The following is a 10,349-nucleotide window of genomic DNA, read 5'->3' as shown; positions in this document are numbered from 1 at the left end:
TGATGGCATGAATGAATGAATGATGGAATAAATTAATAGAGGGCGCTTTACCTTTCAGACGGCTCACAGACCCCCTCTGCTCAGGGACTTCCCTTTCCTGCTGCCTGGGCCATGGGCACCCTACTTTTGGAGGGAACTGGGGGTTTTCCAGCAAGAGGGGCTGCACATAAGCTGGGAAGGAAAGGAGCAGGCTATGGGCGCGTGCTGCAGCTGACATTCCTCGGGTTCCTGACTGTGGTAAACTGTAGAGTAGCCACCCCACCCACCACAGGCTGGAATTGTAAACTACTGGCTGCCCTCAGCAGACAACTGTACCCATCAGGGCCATCAGGCCAAGCACTACAGCCCGAGACATTTGGTCAGGCTAAGCGAAGAACGAGCCTCCCGGAGGCTTGACCTGGATGGCGGGTGCTGGGGTGTGTGAGACACAGGCATGTGCACGGCTCCCAGGCTGTGCGGCAGCCCAGGCTGACATCTCATAGGCTTCTGTGCTGCTTAGAAGCCAAGTGTTAAATAAACACCAGGCGCGTTTCTTCTGGAATGTTCCTCGAACATTGATAACATCTCCATGAGACCCTGGGAGGTGCTGGCTGATGCCCAGGCCTGGTCCACATGTGGCTCCCGAACATGGCCTGGCAGCTATGGGCAGGGAGGGGCCCCAGCCTCTGGTTCTCAGCCACCCCCGTGGCCCGTTTCCAGAGAGCACTATCAGCGTGTGCTTCCAGGATGTTATGCAGCCGGCTGGCTCTGGTGATAGCAGGCAGGCCTCTGAATTCTCTTTGAAGTCACTTGTGGGTGCCTGGGCTGAGCCCTGGCCCTGAGACCACCTACTCTATTTATTTAAAAAACATTTTTATTTTATGTGGATGGGTGTTTTGCCTGCATGCATGCATATCTGTGCATCAGGTGGATGCTTGGTGCCTGTGGAGTTCAGAAGAATGTGACAGATCCCCTGGAGCTAGGGTTATTGACGGTTTTGAGCCACAGTGTGGTTGCTGGGAGTTGAACCCAGGTCCTTTGCAAGAACAGCCAGTGTACTTCACAAATGAGCCATCCCTCCAGCCCCAACACCTGCCTTATTTTAAATAGAGCCCCAGCTCATGTGTTTTTTCTTCCAAATCTGTTAAGATAATGTAGTTACAGGATCATTGAGGTGTGGATTTAATCTGCCTCAAGATTAAGAATGCCACAACAGGGGGCTGGAGAGATGGCTCAGCAGGCAAGAGCACTGAATACTCTTCTAGAGTTTCTTACTGGCCCCCAGAACCAGAGGCCTGGCAGTGTCTGTCATTCCTCTGGAGTATGAGTGGCCTCCATGTCTGTGTAGTCAGTCCATGCCATCTGGAAGAGAAGGCCACAACAGGGGGAAACTGAGGTTCCCCATCTTAGCTTCTGCCCTGTGTTCTCAGGAACACGGGCATAGGCTGGGCCTGTGGGAAGGAGCAGCGTCCATATTCCCTTTGGAGTGTCTCTGCACATGGCCTGTAGTTCAGTCACCAGCTTTTCTGTCTGTCCTTCTGTCTGTCCTCAGGGCCTGTTCTTCCCTTGAGGACTCACCTCTAACTGTCCAAAGCATTCCACTTTCTGCCCAGCTTCATCTATGGACAGCTCTTCCCAGGTTTTCTGGGTGTGAACGAAGCCCAGCTCCAAGGGCAGAAAGAGCACAGGGCAGTCTGTAAGATATGGAGGCTGAGCAGCTGCACTTGAGACTCCAGTCAGGAGGGCAGGTGGTTGACCAGAGCCTGGGTCCTGTACTCTTCTGCCTCCTAGGGACAGGACACTGGTCCATGATATTCACATGGCAAACAGGCTGTGATGAGATGCAGTCCACCCAGGAATTCCAAGGAAGCCAGCAATTCCATTGGCCATCTACAAGCTGCTTATGCACCACACATACATCTGGTGCCCAAAATGCAGCGTGGTCTGTCAATGAGAAATCTGGAGAGCTGCCCACTGTTGCCCACAGCCTGGATACCTGTCCTGTTCTTCTCATACTAGAGCATCTGCCAGTGCCGCAACGCTCATATTCACGCAGTCTAGGCAGGAATGAACTGGGCAGAGGGGAAATGGTCAGAGGGCCAGGAAACGCTGTGATGTCCCCTTGTGATGGCTTTCTCAGAGATTCACCAACAATGTCCACCTGTTCCCCACTAGCCAAGGCTGGGTTACACATGCTTCCTAGATTAATGGAGGTTGGGTAACTGGGAGAGCTGAGGGGAAGGACGTCCTATCCACAGAGACTATCCTGTCCTCTACTCTGGGGAGAAGCTACCCAGCCTCTCATAATTTGTCCTTGGCCACAAACACCCAGGAGACTGGAGTTGGACCTATCAAAGGATTCTAATCTTCCTAAAGGTCCAATCCTAGATGCCAGGAAGGGACTATTCACTTGAGCCAAGACCACCAATTGTCACCACCCCAAAGCCCAGAAGATACAGGAGGCACTCACTGGCCATGTCTATCACAGTGTACTGACTGGTTTTGTGTGTCAACTTGACACAAGCTGGAGTTATCACAGAGAAAGGAGCCTCCCTTGAGGAAATGCCTCCATGAGATCCAGCTGTAAGGCATTTTCTCAATTAGTGATCAATTAGGGTGGGAGGACCCATTTCGAGTGGTGCCATCCCTTGGTTGTTAGTCCTGGACTTTATAAGAAAGCAAGATGAGCAAGCCAGGGGGAGCAAGTCAGTAAGCAGCACCCCTCCATGGCTTCTGCGTCAGCTCCTGCCTCCAAATTCCTACCCTGTGCGAGTTCCTGTCCTGACTTCCTTTGGCGATGAACAACAATGTGGAAGTGTAAGCTGAATAAACCCTTTCCTCCCCAACTTGCTTCTTGGTCATGATGTTTGTGCAGGAATAGAAACCCTGACTAAGACACATAGGAACCTGATTTCCTGACTTGTGGGGTTTTAAACAGCCTTTGGGGGACATTCCCACCTCACTCTGGTGCCTGCTGACATCATGGGAAATGAGGGGGTAGGATGGAAAGATGCCTCAGGTGTGGTAGAGTCAGGTGGAAGAAGACACCACAGCTGGGAGGAAATGGAAAGTTCAGAGGATTCTGAATAGGGCATGAAGTTAGGGGCCCAGGGTACCTGGCTTTGACTAGCCAGGCCTACATCCTGTATTTCCCAACCCTCCTGGTGGTCAGGAGGTTCAAGGAATCCCTAGAGCCCTAGCTTGTAGAGACCAGATCCCCAAGAATATCACTTGGTGGTCACAGCCCATCTAAGTATGAGGCTTCCCCAGGAGTTGTCCACACCTGCTGGTCTCAAACTACACTGATTGTAAGCCCCAGTGCCTGGTCTGACTGTCCCTAGTGAGAGAGCCAGACCCTGGCAAGACTTGTTTTACATCTGCTGAAGCTCACAGACTGGCTGGGCAAGTGGGCAGGAGGTGTCCAGCAGGAACAGTGGCTGTCACGGGGTTGTCTTAGAAGCTGTGGGGAGAATGCCACTCTATCAATATAACTGTGTCCCCGTCATGATCCAGACTGAAGGGTAGAAGTCCAAAGGCAAGTTGCTCTAGCAACAAGAGATGCTAGCTGAGTATGGCCCATGTTGCTTTTGGCTAGGCCACACAACTAGAAGGTGAATGGGGAGGTGATCTAACCCTGCCGAGCCTTTGAGGCCTGGGGCTGTGGGGCTCTTGTCCCTGGGATGGGTGTCATAGTGATCTGCTCCAGATCACCCCCCCCCCAAAGAGATGTCTACCAGCTTGGAGGAACAAGTAGTCCATCATGGGGCTCAGAGCTGACCCAGGCCTGACTTCTGGAACTCTTAGGCAGGGGACGCCTTTCTCGTGCCGTCTCCATTCTCAGGTGCTCAAAGACTGTCAGGTGACTCCAAGGCTCCCATACACCTGAAGTGGAAAAGAGGAAGCCTTGCCCTGGCCCTTGTCTTGGGCAGGTCCCGTTTCTCTCCCATCTTGGGTTTCTGACTCAGGGTTGAACCTGGAACCCAGGGCTGGCCTGGTTTGGGGGGGGGTTGTCTTGGCCAGGGCACAGGTGGCTAGGATTGCTGGATTGGGATGAGCTGTGCTGTAGAAGATGCCATGGGCTCCTTGAGACCCCAGTGTCTCCTCCCTCTGCTAAATTCTAGCTGGTTCAACTTCGATGCCCCAGCCTCTAGCAAGGACTCAGCTGCTTGCTGGCCCTGCTGCTCAGCCAGAGACCACTGGACATACTGACTCTCAGGTCTCCTAGAGGAGGGGTGACACGCCATCCTAGGGCTGCAGGAGAAGGCATTTCTTCGAGGGGCCCTGGAAGCCCAGTCTGTTCCATTGATCTCTGCTAGGCTCACTTCGAGACCTGGTGTGGCTCTAGGGCCCTAATGTCTGCCTCTAGAGTGCTCAGACACCAGAATCACCAGCATCGATCCTAGGCCTGTCTCCCAGCTCTCTAGGACTGATACCCAGCCATAGTATCTTCAGGGGCCAGACCATTGGTTGTATCTGCCCAAACTGAGAGCCACAGATCACCATCCTGCAGACTCTCACCAGGGACGAATATGCAGATTTAGAGACTGATTCAGGAGGGACATAGGGTGATGTGACCAGCAGTTGGGTGACTTGGGTGGGGAGTCCCCTGCTTTCAGCCCTGATACACGCAGCTCAGCTCTGAGAGGACAGTGTCTGCCCAGGTCTGTTTTCCTGAGGAGCCTCGCAGGGCTGAGTCTGCAATGAGGCAGCCTGGGCCTAGGCCCCCCCTCAGCAATCCTCAAAGGTCTGCAGCCCAACTCTAGGTCTCCTCCACTCCAGGCCTTCCTGTATTTTCCTGCTGTCCCTGTGAGGGCCTGTCAGGTCATCCCTTTGACTACAGGGACACTATCTGGCTTCCTGAACTTCCTGAAGTCCTCCAAGGCCATCTTATCCAAGGAGCCTTTCCTGCTGCCTGGTGGAAGATCTCTGCATCCCCTTCTGGGTATGTGGGTATTTTATTCTCCCTCCCTAAGACTGTCAACTAAGAGTGTCCCTGAACCCCAGAGGACAGAGACATCTTTCAAGACCTATGCCTCTACCCCCTTTTCCTGCATTTCTGTGTGAACAAGGGCTCTCTATGTAGGTATATCTCTTTTTGCAGTAAACTTGGCCCACAGTCCCTGGTCTGTGATTATCTGGGCATGAAGTCTAGGCAGACCACCTTCGAGGCATATGCTACCTGGGTATCCAAGAGATCTTGTGTCTGTCAAATTCCTTTGAGTCACTGTTCATTTATGACTACTGCTAACAGCATCACTATGTCTAGAGCTCGCTATGAAAAAACAGCCAGCCAGCATTCTTCATGGAGGCTGAGCTAAGACACTGCTGGCTGCTCACACAAAGATCATGTGCGCCAGCTGAGGGTTCTTGACCCATGGCCAGGCTGGCTTTCTTGATTATCTTTCTACGTTTCCCCTTCAGACATTTCTGCCTCACCAGCATGAAGTCTTGAGGCTTCCTGGAATCCTCAGGTCGATACCTGTCAAACAGCAGCCACCTAAATGAAGGTGTGTGTGTGTGTGTGTGTGTGTGTGTGTGCCCACACTACAACATCCTCAGGAACAGAGAGCCATGTGGTGTGTGCAGCATGAGCATTTAAATGAGTATGTATGTTCTTAGGGCAAACCCGCACATACTCCCAGGTATCCTGTAGGCATTTGCTTCCAAACACATCCTCCATCCGAAGAGCGATGAAACCTGTTATTCGTAATTGCATAGCATTTTTATCACGCAGAGATGTGGACTTCCACTGAATTCTGCTCTGGGGCCTGTTGAGAAAACCATATGTTCTATTATTATTTTTCCTGTTGGCAGGGTGAGTAGGTTATTAATTTTTCTTGTGCTTCAGGGCCTTGAGTTCCCAGTGTCTCCAGCCGAGCACTGGGAATTCCCTTCCACGCGCATCTTTCGCTAGCATCCTCAGGATCCAACCCACTCAGATGTGACCTGCGGCCTTTTGTTCCTGTGGGACGTTTCCAGGATGCAGGTGCTCCTCCTGGGTTTGTGTCCGGTCAGGGCTGAGGAGAGGGGATATGTATGAACTCATGGCTTGCTAGCAGGGAAGGCATACCATATTCCAGCCTCTGCCTAGCCCCAGGCTGGGGGTTCTCTGAGGTTGGACTCTGCTTTAGTCCAGGCCCTGGGACGAGCCTTGAGGGCCTGTCTTCTCACCCCAGAAACATCAAACCCGGTCCCAACTGATCACATCTGGATCAAAACCAGTCCCACTGTGAACTACCTACTTCATCCATTCCAGGCCCCCTGGGTTCTGCAGAGCCCAGCTCGTGCACAGGCAATACTAGCCTAATAGAAGAGCACCTGCCAGACTTCCATATCTCGTGCTGGACCACCATACCCAGCCACCATCCTGATCTGGATTTCACACAAGTGTGATGAACTAACTGTCTCTTAGTCTTTTTTAATTTATTATGCTTTCAAAAACTATTTTATATTTTATTATTTTTCTTACATCTATCTAATATTCAATTTTAATTCATTTTTTAATTCGCTCCTGTTCTCTTCCTCATATCTATTTCTCCTCTCTAGCTGAACAGCAGCCTGCATTCACCACACCCTGCTTTTTGATTGTGGGACCAGCTATTTTAAGTGTCTGCAGCCTTGACCACACACCACCATGATAGACCACAACCTGTAAACGTGAACCAAAGTAAACCTATTCTCCCTTGAGTTTGGTTTTGTCAGGGTGTTTTCCTACAACGGGAGTAGAAACCGAGACCAGTGCTGGGTGTACTGCTATGGGGCTGTTGTATAGTTTGAGATCAGTTATTGTGATACCTTTGATTGCTGTATGTTAAGGTTTGCTAGACCCATGCAGAGCCTCTTTCGCTTCCATAGAAAAGGAAATGTATAATTGCTTTGCTAGTCCTGGGAGAGTTGTCATGGAGATTTTGAAGTGGGTTATGTAAAAATTGTCTCCAGTTTAAAATTTTTTTAAATAGTTTGTTTATTTATTTTATGTATGTAAGTGCATGGTAGCTGTCTCCAGATATACCAGAAGAGGGCATTGGATCCCATTACAGACAGTTGTGAGCCACTATATAGTTGCTGGGAATTGAACTCAGGACCTCTGGAAGAACAGCCATTGTTCTTAACCACTGAGCCATCTCTCCAGTCCCATTTCATTTGTTTTTGTGTAGGTATTTATTGTTTCTTCCTGTCGACAGTTTTTGGGTTGAGACTGTTCTTGTTTTTCTGGGACCTTGAAATACACCATTGGGTTATTTATTTGAGATCATTCTGAATTAAAAAAAAAAAAAAAGAATAAGTCACTCATAGTTTGAAACTTCCTCTCAGAACCTCCTCAATGCACTCCAGAAGTTATGGTAAATCTGCTTTTGTTTTCGTTCGACTCTAGGGACTTTTAACTGCCCCCAACCCATTAGTTGCTCAAGGATGTATTTGTGTTGCGTTTTGTGTTTCTTGCTTTGTTGGTTTCTATTTTATTGTACTATGAGCTGACTCAGCACAAGCGATAGTGTAAATTCTTTTGTTTTTGGTAAAAAGTACTCCGTGGCCTGGAGCGTGGTCTACTTTAGAGCCGGTTACATGGGCTGCTGACGAGAGTGTGTACCGTTCTATTGGGTATTGCCTTCTGCAGACATCTGCTAACTCTGCTACATCTATGATATAGTTTAACTTCCAGGGTCCTTCGTTGGTTTTTAGTTCGGATAACGTATCTAGAGATGACAGTGGCGTATTGTATTTGGACCATTTTTATCTTTTAAGTTTATTAGTGTTTGTTTTATGGTATAGGGAGCCCCAGCATTTGGTGCGTATGTTTTTACAATCATTATATACTCGACAGGTTGTTTTCTTTATTAAAACACAGTGGCCTTCTTTATCTCTTCTTACTAATTTTGGTCTGAAATCTACTTTATCAGCTAAGCCAGCTTGTCTTTAGTTTCTGGTCACTTGGCAGATTGTTTTCTATTCTTTGACTCTCAGCCCATGGATATCTTTTGTTTCTTAGAGACAACAGAAAGTTGGCTGACATCCTTTCATGGTAAAACCTGGGAAGGAAGTAGGACTAGAAATAGCCCTCTTCACCATGATAATATATACACCGAGGTGGCTCAGTGGTTAAAAGCACAGACTGCTCTTGCAGAGGACCTGATTCAGTTCCCAGCACCCACACTGGGCAGCTCACAGCTGCCTGTAACTCCAGCTCTAAGGGGCCTGATACCTTCCACTGGGTTCCATGAACCTCTGCACCCATAAATACACAGACCTCCTAACACATACATACGGATGATTGATTTTTTTTTAATTAAAAAAAAAAAACCCAAACCCATCCATGAAAACAAAGGAGTGAAAGCCATTAATAATTAAAATATTAATTAAATATTAAACATGAGACACTTTAAAACTGATACAACCACTAGATGATGAAAAGATCTCCCATGCTTCTGGATTGGCAGAATTCTTATTGTAAATATTGCTATATTACTCAAATCAATCAATAGATTTAATGCAGTCCTTTCAAAATGGCATTTTTCACAAAAGGCCCCGGACAGCGAAAGAAATCCTGAGCAACAAGAGCAGTATGAGGGGCTGGAGAGATGGTTCAATAGGTAAGAGCACTGCCTGTTTTTCCAGAGGACCTGGGTTCAATTCCTATCACCACATGACAGCTCACAGCTATCCTCCAGGTCTGTGTACATCGTCACACAGATACACATGCAGGCAAAACACCAAAGCACATTTTAAATAAATACAGATAATTTGGGGCTGGAGAGATGGCTCAGCGGTTAAGAGCACTGACTGCTCTTCCGAAGGTCCTAAGTTCAAATCCCAGCAAACACCAGCAACCACATGATGGCTCACAACCACCTGTAATGAGATCTGACACCCTTTTCTGGTGCATCTGAAACCGCTACAGTGTACTAAGATATAATAATAAATAAATCTTTTTTAAAAATCTAAAAGAATAATACATACTGCAGAGTCTTAACACAAATATAACATGGTATGATACAGATATAGACATGTAAACCAACTAACTGAATGCCCATAGCTACAACCACCTAATTCTCTACGAAAATTCCAAAAACTTACTGGAGAAGAGACAACCTCTCCAGCAGAGAGTGTTAGGAAAGCTGATGTCCACAGACAGAAGACAGAGACTAGATCCTCACTTCACGCCCTGTACCAAAGTGATTCCATATGTGATGTAAGGTCCCAAACTGTGGAACTGCTAAAGGAAATGCAGAGCAAACCCTTCAGGGTAGCAGACAGGAAACAGCTCAGAGGAGGGCTGTGCTAACCCAGGAATAACAGTGAGAGCCCACAGGTGGGAACACATGAAACCCAGAAGCTCGCACTGCAGAGAAAGCAGTCACCAGAGTGAAGAGCGGCCCCAAAGGAGGAAATGTATCCATCCCTCAGAGGATTCAGACCCAGGGTATATAACTGAAAGTATCAACTTAGTGTTGTAACCAGTGAATGGGGAATAAACCAATGAGAGTCTTCAGAAGTGGCGCCAGTGATAGATAAATAAATACACAAAGCCTGTTGTCATCCCTAGTAAGCAGGGCTCCCTCTGACTATCACAGCAGATAGGAGAGAGAAAATGCTGCCTGGGACATAGGTCAGCGGCATAGTACTAACCCAGCATGCCTGAGGCCCTGGGTTCGAGTGTCACTGCAAACAAATATGCATGCTGGCAGAGATGTCTAGCCCCAATGGAAGTCAGCTGTAAATTCCTTAAACAAAACAAAGCATCCTTAGATAAAAGTAGAGCCATAAGGTCCAGCTCTGCCACTTCTGGGTATATACTTAAAGGAATGGTCAGCACACACAAGAGACACCTACGCAGATGTGCTGGCTAGTTTTATGTCACCTTGATACATGCTAGAGTCATCTGAGATAAGGGAGCCTCAGTTGAGAAAATGTCTCTGTAAGATTGACTTGTGGGCAAGCCTGAGGTACATTCTCTTGACTAATGATTGATGAGGGGGAGGGGCACAGCACACTGTAGACATTGCCATGAAGTGGAACCTTAAGGGTTCTTTGGAAAGTCAGTTGGATGGTGTTTTGTTGGGGCAAACACATGAAGGAATGTTTAGCTGAAATGGACACAGGTGAAAGGCTCAGGCAAGACTTGTGAAGGAATGTTTCGCTGAAACAGATACAGGAGAGAGGATGTTCTGCTAAAGCAAGCACGTGAAAGGACAGGTGATGAAGGATTCTTTGCTAACAATGTGCATGTATTGGGCCATCTTACATTGCGTAGTTTAAGCTACGTCTGTCAGGACTCCATAGAGAGAAACGCACCAAAGAACTTCTGGTGGTGTGCCGCTTCTGCAGACTTGAGCTGATCTGCAGAGTGATGTCAGCTGAGACAAACCCTT

Source organism: Mus musculus, chromosome 10 (assembly GCF_000001635.26).
Source record: "Mus musculus strain C57BL/6J chromosome 10, GRCm38.p6 C57BL/6J".
NCBI classification, from domain to species: domain Eukaryota; kingdom Metazoa; phylum Chordata; class Mammalia; order Rodentia; family Muridae; genus Mus; species Mus musculus.
This window is presented reverse-complemented; position numbering follows the sequence as displayed.